Below are 15,724 nucleotides of genomic sequence, written 5' to 3'. Positions count from 1 at the left end.
AGATTTTAATTTTGAAAAACTAGTATAATTGGGAGTAATACATGCGGGGCCTTGGATCACTCATTTTAATGGTGCATATTTTCGACAACAAATATAGTTCGGGGAGAAGGGGTTGCTCAACCCACCCTGCAGATGTTTTAAATCTTACTTACAGCTTCAGAGGGAGCGCACGGCACCAGAGTATGAGTTTTAAAAGACAAGTGCCACCACCTCCTAATGCTCATCCATTTAATCAGTGATGACCTGACATTTAGAGATGTTATTTAAAAGGAGAAACATATCTGCCATGAGTGAAAATTCCTGAATTGAACTACAAACCATTAATGAAATGACTTCTGTTTTTGAAGTCCTTGTTAGAGCACCCAAGGTTCCACACACTGTTAAAGGGGGTTAGCATAGTTATTTAAGTAGACCAGAAATGAAAATAAATTAGTATAATGAGTTATTGATATTCCACCGGTTTTCACACCATTTCAGGGACTTTATCACTGCATTAGAACAGACCACCCCAAAGCCAGTAGGGCTAAGAGACCAGTCCCAGGGGGAGTTTAGGCTCCAGGGTAAAAGGATAGCATAGGGGCGCCCAGGGGAGGCCTAAATGTTGCACTCATTCCATGTCCTAAAATACCGATTGATCACGACGGCTTCTTCTAGAGAACATATTACTTTCATACCTTAAATGGTATGAAAGGAGGGAGGGTACATTTCTCATGAGGAGACAGTTACAAATGCTAGTAGAACAAGACGGCCCACCCCAATACAGATGTTGATAAAAATGATGAGTTAGTTTGAATGATGTTAAACGATATGGATGTTCAGAGATGAGGTTGTTCAATGAATGTCCAGCCGATGTGATTCTTTAAATGATGAAATCATGTGAAGAAGTGAGCAAAATAAAATGCTAAAATAGAGTGAATCCATTTCAATTTACTTATACTATTACAAGATAGTGTATTTTTATTTCAATTTACTCTATACTATTCCAAGATAGTTTATTTCATTTTTATTATTTTTCACTGTTCTATATGGTAGATTTCATGTATTTTCGAATCATTACTATGCTAAAATGGGTAGTTTATTTTCACTTTGTAAAAACAAGTGCCTTAACACTGAGTGTATTATGAGAACGGTTTCTGTGAAAGGAGGGAGGAAGAAATGTTCTGATACCAAGCCATTGCTGCTATTTTGAAGAACCATATTGAATGTTAACACTAGAAGTTATGCACTAGGGAAAACGTTTATGTTTGAACACAGTCAAAGTATTTTTGTATTTTTGTAAAATTGAGGATATTTGCACTATTCCATTTTGATTGTATGTTTTTGATATGAATTATGTACTATGCAAAGTTCAGATGAAGAACTCATTGATTTCAGTATTATACACACCTTTTAGGTGTGTAAGGAGGGACTGTTAGAAATTAAAATCAATGTTTTATGGCATAATGTACCTTAAACATACCGACAGTTTAAATGCTATTTTATTCTGGAAAAAAACGGAAGTTCTCAATACCAAGCTTTTATTCTGAAAATCCTTCATGACGACATCCGGGACTACCGCCCATTAGTATCATTAAAGTGGCTATTGACGCCGTTAACATGTATTACATATAAAGTTATGAAAGAGATGAGGAGAAAAGGCATGTGGAAGTAAGCAATGAATGTAAAATGTCGAAATCCTCTGTTTAACGCGATAGGGGGAAGTCCCTTACGTCACTACAGCTCACAGAGAGGAGGAGCGAACAGCGAGGAAGCGGGAAGGACGAATGCTTGTACGCTCTCTTCTGCACGGCCGGCAACTGGAGAGGAAGCTGCAGACTTTCTCTCCAACGGACAAATATCCTGTTTGTGACTTTACCGCGCCTTTTTTATTAATTAAAGTACCTATTTGAAAACATCTCAGAGACTCCATTTAGTCTCCTTTTTAAGCTTCTCTTTCCTGGACGCGAGAATAACCATCACAGTTAGCAAAATTAACACGGGAGCGGCAGCTAAAATAGCAAAAACACATATTTCGTTGTCAAAATAACGTCAATAACTTGGTGTCTACTTACCGAGGGGTCACGAGGCTGCGTTAAACCAATGAGAAGGTGCAGCCTATCTGATGACGAATCGAAACCTAAGATCGATGCGGACCGGACAGACTCAATGCAAAGATATACTCTGAGGGAGTCCATCATCCCAGAATAAACACTACACAAGTCAACACCAACACCACACAAAAAATCAACACCAAAGAGAGGTTCTGGTGCACTCTGAGGAGTGTACTTTATGTCCATTCTACTCCAAAGTGTAACCATTTCTACTCTGGTCATCAGTACTCTGGGATTTTAACACTTTGGTATTTGCTGTGTACCAACAAAGACATACAAAAGGAAGAGTTTTACAGCATTTCTCGAGCAATAATTTCCTCTTAGGTCTGCTGTTTAATATCTCAATCTCAATCTTTATTTATGTATATAGCACATTTAAAACAACCTTCGGTTGACCAAAGTGCTGTACAGGCAATAACTACAATATTAAATAACACAATGGGAGTACAATAATAAAACAATAACTAGAGAATGCAATTCCTGAAGAAATTGCTAGTGGGTATGCTTTATGCTGAAAAGCTGACGCTAAACTGCTATGCTGAAATGTAATGTGTAAGATTAAGAAGAAAGTGAAGAATTTAGATTGAAATTATACATGAACACTGGGGGCTTGAATGTGTGATGAGAGAAGAAAATAAAGTAAAAAGGCTTGGAAAAGCAGCAGAATATTTGAACTGCACACTTTTGAACTAACTTGATGGCGAATGATCTGTCCCCATGGCAACGGCATTTGATGACACCCCATAATACGCTTAGATGCGTTGATGGCTGCATCGTTACCAAACCTGTGAAGTTTTGGGGCGTTTGGAGCAGTTTCACTGAAGTTATGAGAAAGCCGTGTTTCATGGCGAGCATTGTGTTGCTATGGCAACGACTTTTGAAGCCCCTTTGGAAATAACACATTTTGTTGTGTGAAACGCTCAATGAACTACATCTATGCTCTCGCACAACAACACAGACGTCACCAAGATGGCCGTCACTACTGTCTTGCTAAACAAGGTATTGGCTACCCTCACTATCACCACAATGAAACACGTCCAGAAGAATGTCATGCATAGCTGCCTGCCTGCCTGCCCTTCCTTTGATTCTCTCTGAACTGCCTGATCTTTTTGATGTTTAATGTCAACCATTTGTGCAGATAGCATGAAGTAGAAAAGATCACCAATGCTAATGTAGCATTAACATTTCTCCCCCGGGCTTAAATGGTGTATTATAGAATGATCACACCGGTGTGACAGTACTCTTCAAAGGGTTCACGAAATATGACTACTACTCTTACTGTTTAACATGTTGGGTTACTTAATGTCACTTCATGTTAAGGCTAATAAAAATGACAAGGCTAAGGCTGTAATGCTAACTACGTGCTTGCTACTAGCTAGGTAGCTAACTTGATCCAGCCACTGCACTAAGCTGGTTCAGGTCTTATCTATCAAAACGGTCTCAGTTTGTATCTGTCAACGATGAACCCTCATTACAAACTACAGTCAGTCATGGAGTACCGCAAGGGTCTGTACTTGGACCCATCCTGTTCATCATATATATGCTACCATTGGGCAATATCATAAGGAATAACTCCATCAATTTTCATTGTTATGCAGATGATACATTGTATCTATCAATTAAACCAGATGTACAATTTCCATTAGTTAAACTGCAAGAATGCCTCACAGACATAAAGGCATGGATGACAAGCAACTTTCTATTATTAAACTCCGACAAAACAGAAGTCATTATACTAGGCCCCCAGCACCTTCGGAACGAACTGTCCAACAACATAATTTCTTCGAATTGTATTACCATGACCTCCAGCACCACGGTAAAAAATCGTGGTGTTATTTTTGACGAGGATTTGTCTTTTAAATCCCATATAAAGCAAATTTGAAGGACTGCCTACTTCCATCTACGGAATATTGCAAAAATCAGGCACATCCTACATCACAACAATGCAGAAACACTAATCCATGCTTTTATCACCTCCAGGATGGATTATTGCAATTCCCTTTTATCAGGCTGTCCGAACTCATCATTAAAGACCCTTCAATACATACAAAATGCTGCAGCACGGGATTTAACAGGAACAAAGAAGATGGATCACATCACTCCTGTTTTAGCAGCATTGCACTAGCTACCAATTAAGTCCAGGATTGATTTGAAAATACTTTTACTCACCATCCTACCTACTGTACAGGATCTTTTAATCTCTTATTGCCCCTCTAGGGCATTAAGATCCCAGAGTGCAGGTCTGTTGAGTCCACAAAAAAAGGTCAGGTGCTAGAGCATTCGGCTACCAAGCCCCGTTCCCCTGGAATCAACTTCCAGTGACCATTAGGGAGGCAGACAGTGTCCACACATTTAAGAGTAGTGCGGAAGTTTATGAAGAGAATTATGCAGAAGATGTGATGCAGCATATTTTTGGTATATTCATTTTAATCTCACCAATATATAAGAGGTGTATTGCATCATGTTATCCCTAAATATATGTGTGGGTATATACATTCCTGTGTATTAATAGTTGAAGGAACAAAATACATTTTTCCTCTTAAATATAGAGAGGTTTTTTATAGATTCCTGAAACAATGTTCCCTTTTTCTTTAAAGTAGATTAGCGCAATAGTCTTTTTCTTTCACTTATACCCTTTTCATCAAAAGGGTGCTTTAGGCTATTTTTGAGGGGTAAAATGCAGAATTACTTGTGAGTTCTGTTTTGAGTGAAAAGATTACCCTTTTGAGTGTTTTTCTTGGTTAACCATTAGATATAGTGGCTAAATTCGTTCTAAGTTAATTGTGCGCATCCTGCAGGCCTTGAGAATTTAGTCACACAGTTAAGAGAGACAATGGTCCTTTTAGACTAAGGGTGAGCTTGAATAAAAGTTCAGAGATGATTGGGGGGGGTATGAAGACAGTTAGGCTTGTTGGTGAGCTAGTTCTGAGGATGTCATGGGATAATGACTGTTATATTCCCAATAAGTATGGCTTTCATAAAGAAACACATGACTTGGGTGATAAGATGTGTTTTGTTGTAAAATGGGCCCGTTTGGTTTTCTGCTGGCCAGCGCTGGGTCATTGTGACAAAGCATATTTTGCGTCTGCCAATGAGAGGACCTGAAAAGATGACCAGCTGACCTCACCCCTTCCTTCTGTCTTCTGGTATATATTCTGTTGATTCCTGAGTTCGGCCTCTCTTCACATGCTGTCAGGACCGGAAGGATCTCCGCAGCACGCGAACCAGGGCAGAAGTGGCCGGCTACTTCTTAAAACATTACAATATGATTTTAGTATATTGTATTATATGGTGTTGTAATGTATTATAGTGCATTGCATTATTACCTTTGATAATTAAAACAGATTGTTTAAACTGGTATCTGGGTGTTCTCTGTCTGATTTCCTTCCTGTTATGATTTTAAGCAGGACTCGTCAAAACGACACGCGGAGCCGAGTGGGGTTGTAAAAACCTCAAAACTCCAACAGTAGGTTAAAGACTTTCCTTTTTAGTACAGCGTACAGTTAATACTGGTTTTAAACCCCCTTTTATACATCCTCATGGACCCTTTGTTTTATGGAATTGTATTTATTGTATTTCTAACTATATTTGTGTCATTGTGTTATGTTTCTTTTTAAATTGGTATTACTATTTTCTAGGGCTGTCAGTCGATTAAAATATTTAATCGCGATTAATCGCATGATTGTCCATAGTTAATCGCGATTAATCGCAAATTAATCGCAAATTAATCGCACATTTTTTATCTGTTCTAAATGTACCTTAGAGGAATATTTTTCAAGTTTTTAATACTCTTATCAACATATGAGTGGACAAATATGCTTTATGCAAATGTTTATTATCATTTGAACAATGACAAATATTCTCATGAAAATTAAACACAGCAACCTCTGAACATAACAAATATTCACCTCAATTCAACCTGGAACCTCTCTCATACAATACAATAATACAATACAATACAAAGTGTGTGTGTGTGTGTGTGTGTGTGTGTGTGTGTGTGTGTGTGTGTGTGTGTGTGTGTGTGTGTGTGTGTGTGTGTGTGTGTGTGTGTGTGTGTGTGTGATGCATCGTTGGAGCTGCAACTCAAGGTATATGCTCGAACGGGAGCTGCCTGGACGCTGCAATCATGTTGATCCGTGCTGAGTGTGCTGACTTTTCGTACAATGTCCCACTGTCTGGCTGCCTGCATAAAGTCAAGTGCTCTGCGCAGTTGTCGGCGAAATGTCGCTCCTCTGTTTTCATTTAAACAGCTCCTTATATCCGTTAGCCCAGCTAGCTAGCATCAGATGCTAACAACAACAATACACGTAAGGTCTCTCTCTCGCTCGCTCGCGCCACACATACACACACCCTCCCGGTCCTCCCAATGGCCAGTCGGTGCCTGCCGGTGAGCGTGGAAGTGTGGTTATTATAACGTTAACTTGACAGCCCTATTTTCACATTGATCTTATAAGATACGTTTGTTGTTTTTACATTGTTTTACATTGCCAATTGTGTTTGTTGACTTGTGAAGCCCTCTGAGACAAATAGGATTTGTGATTTTGGGCTATATAAATAAACTTGAATTGAATTGAATTACGCGACTCTGGGATTTGTAGTCTTTCTAGTTGCGTATTTTTCATAGTCTTATATTTCAACAGTTTTACGAAAAACTGTGACTTTTTTGACATGGAAATTCTTTTTTAAATTGACAAACGTCATATGTGTAATTCGTGGCACAATTCAAACGGGATCGAAAGATAAGTTTTCTCTCTCCATTGACTTCAATTCATAATTTTTCCGAAATAAGGTCCCATGGACCGGAAGTAAATGGGCTTGACTTCGCCACTCTATTCACCTGCAAGAAAAGGCGCTGGTGCGGGACTGTAGCAGGATGTGGCGCATATTTTAGTTGACCTAATTAAAACCGTTTTGTTTTTTATTTATGTGTCACAGTATCACCTCAAAATACAAGATACGAAACATTTTCAACCATGCAACAAAATATAAATAGTCCTTCAAATACTTTTATTTTATTTCCTTCTTATTTTTGTCTAAGCTCAAGGGAGCCAGAGCAGAGGGCTTAAAGAGCTGCATGCTGCTCGAGAGCCGCGGGTTGGCGACCCCTGCCCTAGACATAGCTGTCAGGGAAACAATCATGTATAAACTATAAACAAGATACCCTTATAGTACTTGTAATGAAAAGATCGCAATGTAGATCAAGTCAATCAAGTCAGGAAGTTCTCCCAGCAACATTGTTGTTCTTTTTTTAGTTCTTTATTGCATTTACAGGACATTTATTCCAAAGGTTAAACAAATATATTGATAACAGATCCAATAGCTTTTTGAAAAAGCAGTATGGTGTCACAACAAACATGCCAACTGTGCAACATTTGTCTATAGTGAACATGTTGTGCTTTTCAATGTTGTTAAAAAAGAAAATAGTGCAGTGTTTTAATATTAAAGCTCTGTTTTGATATTTGTATATATATCCCTACTGTATTCATACACAAAATAATATTGCACTTTCCCTATTGCACCTATGCACAGTGTCCGTAAAATTGCACATATCCCTATTGTGTCCATACCTATTTACACATAATGCACTTTCCCTATTTAACCTTCTCGATTGCACATACTACACTGTAAACATTTCACCTCCAGATAAAGCAATCTGAATATTTGTGAGCGCTTGTAATTGTGATAAAAGCCTTCAAACTATTACAATTATGTTCGTAAGGCATTATAAACAACAGTGCTATCAGAACCTATACAGTAGCAGTGTGCGAACTATACCACGGTCTCCGGGGCAGCCGCGATTTTTTTTTTGTTGCGGGGGGGGAGGGGGTAAATGCAGATCCGTGTCTACATTTACATGAAACGTCCCGATGGATCATGTTCATGTCTTTCCCGAGCATGTATGGGCTACGCAAACTTCAATCAACTTGATAACTGGTCCAGCCAGCCGGCGGCCGCGGGACCACCGCAGCAACTTCGCCCCCCCCCCCCCCCCCCCATCTCGAGCAGCAGGCAGGCAGGGAGGAAGAGGAAGAACAGGTGGGGTGGTCATCAGCAGCATCATCATCTTCTTCCACATCTCCTTCGACCTCTACTATGGTAGTTGTAGTCATCAAGTTAGCTTCTCTTGGCTCGTCTTCTTGTGTCTCTTCAGCAGGGGCGGCGGGTGCTATAGGCTAGGGAAGGCTAGGCCTTCCCAAATATTTGTGTAACTGCATCCTGGTAAAATAAAAATATAATGTCTTTGACAGTAACGCTGTGCCCTGTACCACGAAGCCAGTTCAACACACCCTGGATATGCTTGAGTTGAACCCTAACAAACGAGATCTCGCTAAACGGTCCTACGGCACTGGTTATCAACTCGGTAAATCAAGCCAGGGTTAGTCTCTCCAGCTGAGTACGCGTTCACGTGAAAGGGGCGGGGTTAGCTACATTTGACCAATCACAAACAGGGACAAGTGTACTGACAGCGCAACATCATACTTCATTCATGAAAAGTAAACTAATATTAGACATATATGAACTTTAAACATCCATGATGACTTAAACATATAATCCAGGATACAAGCCACATAGTTGCACCTGCAAGGAGAATACAGAACAACTCGTTAAAAAATAAACTACCGAGTGTTTGAAAGCGTATGCAGTGGCGAGCCGTGACTTTTATACCTAGGCCCTCTGACTTTGTTAATAATTTTGCAAACGATGTCATCACTATCATTGAAGTGAGCCATCATGAACGAACTTATGCTAATCATACATCTATCGATTAGATTTATGATTCGAAAATAATAAAAGTAGGGTAGACATGTGGATATTATCCGGCTGAACAAAACGTGCATTTATCTAACAGGTTCGTTTTCCACAGACCTTATTTCAAGCTATCTTCCAAAACCCTATGGAGAAATCCCATTGCTCTTTTGTCGAGGGAATCCGAGCGCAGCTTACTTCCGGGTTTTAGGACGCGTCACTGATACACTTGCATACACTTCACAGCGGGCGGAACTTGTCATAAAGTCCGCGAAAATAAAGCCCGCCCATTTAGAGGGAAGATATGATTGGTCAATTGTAGAGAGGGACCAACAAGCTCTCCCGTCTTCACAGTAACTCGCAGAGACGGCATTTAACCCTTCACATTCCAACAGAAACTGAACAGGCAGATTTGAAGGATTTATTTATTTGGAAATGTTATTTTAAATACAATTAAATCAAGTTATTTTTGTAAAACTAATGAAAAATGTAACAACAACAAAATATTTAAAAAAATGTATTTTTTTTATGTTTTCAAATATTATTGTTTAGAATATCTTAAGCCCTCACAGAGGGCCTAGAGCAGGGCTATTCAATTACACATTCAGTTGGGCCAGATTTTATAACTAAAAAATTCAGCTGGGCCAGACATTCAGCGGCCTGTAAAAAGCGGTTAATGACTGTAAGGGAAACTTCTGCAGCAATGGAGAGTCAGGACTCAGAGAGACACGAGGAGAGTTGGAGCTTTGATGTCAAACAATGATAGTTTATTACAAGTCAACGGCCGGAGAATTCATATCACAAGTCACAGCAGCAAAATGTTCTGACTGCATGGGTGGGTTGTCATGTCAATTCTGATCAGCCTCGCATTTTGGTAGACCTTATAACTAGTTTACAGAGAGTCAAATCCACATATTGGGGATGGGCGTAAACATCTGCAGACACAGTAGATGTCTCTCACATCTGTGGAGCTTAGAAAGCCAGCGTTCTCACACTCGCAAAACCCCCTATTTCCGCTAGGTAAAGCCATAAAACTTATAGTATCAACATACGACTGCATTATCACATTCCTTACGGAAGATAAGGAGCAGGGCTGATCGTAAATGTCAACACACAGAAAATGTTTAAATATTTAGGAGTAAAGACAGAATTATTCTGTAAATGACACATTTTAAACCAACACATATTACTGCGATGAAAAACATGCAATTTGTATGCATTGTTCATCTAACAAAGGTACGTAAAAAAGTGCATAAAAATACAACAAATTTGCATTAATTTAACAGAATCTGAGGCATCTCAAAGTGCATTAAAAAAAAAGTGCACAGTTGTAGCATTACATTTGTTTGCTTTAGAAGTCAAATATTCAGGTTATTTTTTTTAACCAGGCACATCACAAAGTGCATTTAACTGAATACAATAATAGCAGTCTTAATAAATGTCCTCACTTACAAAATAAAATTGGATACATATGACACATACACATCAAAAAGTGCATTAACAAACAGTTAAAGAGCTCCAATGTAACAAAAAGAGGTAGTACTCTAGCAATAGGCCTACTATTTTTTCATTTTCCAAGTAAAAACAAAAATCACATTGTTTTGATCACATTTGACCCAGACACATTACAAAGTGCATTTAAATGAATACAAAAATAACTGTCAAACCCTTCAGTGCACAAACCCATAACAAGGGATAAGGGTAACTAACATATAAATGAATACTACACTACAGTGACTACACGTCTAAGTATAGTAAACTAGGTGCTTACTATCACCTCATTTGTGATTTGTCATCGCTGACTTTCTCAATGGGAGAAGTGAAATGTTTTGTTTTGAACAAGAGCAGTGATTTTTGGCTCATAGGATGCCAATGCAATCCTAAGACATTGGTGAAGAGTGCCGTCAGTCAGGGAGCAGCGAGTGCTACTTTTTATTGAGTTAATGTGTGAAAAGCTTGATTCACATTTGTATGTTGATCCAAACATACTGAGCACACAGATCGCTACTTTCTGAACGTTAGGGAACTGCTGTTTTTTGACATCACTCCAAAACTTCGCGCTGCTCTCGTGCCATGGTTACGGATGAATGCATAAGTTCCAGGGTAAATTTCCCCTCGTCGGTGGAGGGGACCACTTCCTTTGCTCTGGTTGATACGTCCCCCTCTATTGCAACAGTGAAGGGGTCTCTGGCAAAGCCCATCACCTCTGTGGGCAGAGCAAGTCCATCCAATCGACCGGCAAAAGTTCTCTTTCAACCTCACAATGAAATCTGTCATCACATCCGTGATTTGTGCCGGGGATGTGATGTGTTTGAGGAGCGTCGGAAAATGCAGCATCCGATCCGTACTCAAGTCGGTCGCGAAAAGGTCCAGCTTGACTTGGAATGCGCGCATCTGCTCCACAAGATCAATGACCGTTTTGTCTCTGTTTACGCTTCAGAGTTGAAAGAGACATGTTTTGGAGTTCCCATCATAGGACCACCGTTACTAGCACCACTTGATGCACTTTCAAAAAACGTGTTGCGTTGTGGTTTGGTGGTTTCTATAGAGAGGCGAAGTCCCTCCCCTTCCGAAAGCCTCCATGGGACCCCGGAAGCGGGAAATTATACATTGAAGTCAATGGAGAGAGAAAGGTTATCTTTTGATCCCGTTTGAATTGTGCCACGAATGACACATATGATGTTTGTCAATTTAAAAGAACATTTTGCAAGTCAAAAAAATAAAAATGTGTCGTAAAACTGTGAAGTTACACATTTTTTCGTGTGAAACCGCTCAGTGAACTACAGGTCTCTCGTCTCGCACAATACGCGTCACCAACATAAAGATGGCCGTCACGTTAGCACATTTCACCACATTCTTTCAGAATGAGAATAAAAGTATTTTACGAGGTGAAAATCACTACAAGTCTGAGCACGTTGAGAGCTGTACCTATATGAAAGGGGAGTTAGTCGGTTCTGTAAGAGCCAGCATGCGGGACCGGCTTTACAAGGTTTCGGTGAGTAATATGAGTGCAATGTGTAACGTTAATGTCAGCTAGCTAACATTAGCTAACAAGGTACACTAACGTGTTTTGTTTTAGCAACTAGTTTTCTCCTTAAGAACTTCGTGGTCTCTGTGTATGCTGTGGATAACATTAGTGTTCACAAGAACAAGGTACACTCCCGTGTTTTGTTTTAGTTGCTCTTCAGATTGAAGCGGCCAGTTTTATATCGACTATACTGTATGTGTGATCTCCTTTTTCTCGTTGTGTCATTTGAGTTTATTTGCTGTGTGTCGATTCAAGGATTTTGGTTATCTAGTCACAGCTGTGTGTGACTCCCTCTGGTACACCGGTATGTGTTTTCCTAATGTAGAGAGCATTGATTAATTAATAAACTACACACTGAGTCTAGATCCTGACCAAATCCTTTTTTATTGTTGATCAAATGTTTTTCAAAAATGTATTCATACACATTTAGAAAAATACAATGTACAATCACAACCAATACAACACAAATTACAAAAAATACAGAAAAAACAAACAATAACAACAGACAAGAGGACAAAACTATGGAAAAATAAACCCTCCCACCCCCAGATCCGGACCATCCTTGTATTATTGCTCATTCAATCTATTATAGCATGCTAACAAATGGTACTTACTTTATTTTTACAGATCTGCATGGGAGACGATGGCGCGATGCAGAGCGCTGTCTGTGATTGTGCACAGGAGATGTACAAATGCAGCCACGCTGCAGCATTGGCAATATTTGCCATGTGGCAGATCAGCTCCACAGATGTTGAGTGCCAGTGGAGGAAGCCTGGCACTTCCAAAGTAGTCCAGCCGGTGTCTCAACTTTACCAACAGCGAGAGGAGACATACAACCCACTGGCCAGAGACATCGCCAACTGTCAACTGGGGGGTTGTAAACGAGGCCGAAGGGGTGAAGGCTTTTGTGGAGGCCTATCAAGTGACAGTGTTCGAATCGAGTCTGGTCTCTTTGTGAGTGAGTCGGGTGTTCTGGGAGCATCACCCGATGGACTTGTGCAGCCATCTGCCCTGCTGGAGGTGAAGTGTCCACACAGCCAGAGGAACATGACCATCACGGAGGCAGTCCAGTTACCATCCTTCTGTCTCCGTGAGGAGGGTGGGTCATATATTCTCAAGGAGAATCACCCATACTGGCATCAGGTCCAAGGGCAGCTGCACATCACAGACCGGAGTCTCTGCTACTTTGTTGTGTGGACCACAAAGGAGGCGATCATCATCCCCATCCCCAAAGACCCTGCATGGCATGGAAATCTCCTCCTCCTGGAACAATTCTACACCCAGCATATGCTCCCTGTGTTGGCCAGTAGAGAGGAGGACATTTAAATAAACATACTCTTAACACCCTCGGACTCTGCGTTGTGTTTCGTATGTGTGATGGGGTGTTATGCAGAGGGGAGGAAAACAGGACACAGCAGATTGGGATTGTGGTGGAGATGCTGAGCAGTTATTTAATTGTTGCATGTAATTATTATTATACTGCGTGCTTCTTAGTTATTCCATCTTTTGCTGTAACATGGATCTGTATGTAACTCTATATTTACTTGTTATCTACCACACTTCCTTCTACATCATACACCATCATTATACATGATGGTGTATATAGGATATATATATTTGTATACATATCTGTAAATTGTATAATTTTATTTAAACGTCTTTTTGATCTCTCAAACTGAGTAAGATTGACAATAAAGTTGACTTTGAATAATATATATATTCTTTATGAAAATAGTTGACTGTTGGAGAAATGAATCCAAATGAATCCAAATGAAACGTTGGACTGAACTACAACTACGCCTTTAAATCTCTACGGACTGTTTTTCAGTGGGATGGCAAGTTCCTATCTTTAAACATTTATTAGTTTTTTCTCAGAACAGATTTGATTTTCTGAAGTTAATTTAACTTTGCCGACCATGTAAGGTCATCATTAAAAGGTACAATCAATTTGTTTAGGGTTGACTAAAATAATGAAAAACATTCATTTGGATAATTTACTGACAGAATAAGAAACTCAATGATGCTCTACTCACCTGTTCCCTTTTTATAAAGTGAAACAGTTGAAACGATAGATTTTAGTAAACTTAAAAACAACCTTCTCCAAAAGCTATCAAGGAATATACCGAATACTTGTTTTAGAACTTTATTACATATTTTTATATAAATAGTTTGAATGATCCATAATTGACAGAAGCTTGTGTTTACACTGACCTGTTACTCATATATTAATGTCTTTGTAACTTCAGTAAACCACTACCTCACTAATTTCTTTCATTCATCACGGTTCAGTAAACTAAGTGATACATGAACCAGTTTAATCATTATAATAACGTAGGATTGCAACTCTTTGAAAATGTATGTGGCTCTTAAAAGAGCTGTTGTGTTTGGGTGTGCTGGTCTCAGGTCAGTCTAAGCCCTCTCTCCGCGGATGCGGCGGGCCAGCTGGATGTCCTTGGGCATGATGGTGACCCTCTTTGCTTGGTTCATCTTACTGGGGGGCAGCTACATGGATGTCGGTGCAGTCCACAATCATTGCGCAGTTGAAGGCAGAATGAATTTATTATTGACTCCGAATGAAGCACAACTTCATGTCATACAATACAATGACTTTATTTGTAATTGTGTAAAAAAATATGAGCATTGATTAGCAAGCAGGACCTGCAGGAACAGAGAATGGTGATGGAGCTGAGAAGAGAGAAGAATAAAGAAAACAGATCAACTTTATTATCGGATATTAAAAATTCAATTTCAAAACAAGTTGCCGCTCCTACAGTTTTCTAGTATGTAAAGATGATTTCACATGACCTATGCAAAATATCACACTCAATACATGTGTGTCTCTGGGGGGTGCATTGTGCCTTTGATGTATATAAATAATATACCATAACCAAATACTATTACGTACAGTGGAAATCAGGTTGCCAGAGCAGGTCAGTGTGCATGTTCCTCAACGTCTCAGCAGTTACAGGTGAGGTAAAGAAAATAAAAGAGAAAAAGGTCAGTAACAACACTTTAAAGTAACAACACTTTGAATAATTATCTCTTCTAACAATTTTCTCTCAATAAGCACACAACGACTGTCTTTCCAACAAACAGATTGTCATCACAATGAAACACGTCCAGAAGAATGTCATGCAAAGCTCCATGCCTGCCTTCGACTCTCCCTGAACTGCTTCCTTAGCACCCGGTGGAGGGCGCAGTAGGCTACTCTTCAAAAGTTTCACAAAATACTTACCATCATGTTTGGTTACTGTTTAACATTTTGGTTTACTTCATGTAATAAAATAATAACTTCATGGTAAGGCTACTAAAAATGACAAGGCTAAGTAATGTAATGCTAACTAACGTGCTCGCTACTCGTCGCTACTAGCTAGGTAGCTAACTTGACTATGTTCCATGCACAACATGTATATTACCTATGATATTACCTGATATGTCTGATCCAGCGACTCCTGGTCCTTTCATCAGACGGGAATCGATAGAAGGAGCAAGTGGTATGATCACTTTTATGACTACAACCTGGTACAAAGCACACAGGCATCTTGTAAAAGTGAATTTATTTTTAGCGATCTATAATTTATTGGAGGGAATAAATCAGTTATGAGATCTTCTTCTTCTTCGCTTTAATTACGAGTCTTATTATAAATCACCGAGCATGCCTGTGACATCACTTACGCGACCCAGAATGGGATTTGGGATTTGTAGTCTTTGTAGTAGCGTATTTTTCATAGTCTTATATTTCAGCAGTTTTACGACAAAATGTGACTTTTTTGACATGGAAATGATTGTTTAAGATTGACAAACATCATATGTGTAGTTCGTGGCACAATTCAAACGGGATCAAAAGATACATGTTCTC

The sequence above is a fragment of the Gymnodraco acuticeps genome, unplaced genomic scaffold (genome assembly GCF_902827175.1).
Source record: "Gymnodraco acuticeps unplaced genomic scaffold, fGymAcu1.1, whole genome shotgun sequence".
Lineage (NCBI taxonomy): Eukaryota > Metazoa > Chordata > Actinopteri > Perciformes > Bathydraconidae > Gymnodraco > Gymnodraco acuticeps.
Note: the sequence above shows the minus strand (reverse complement) of the source record.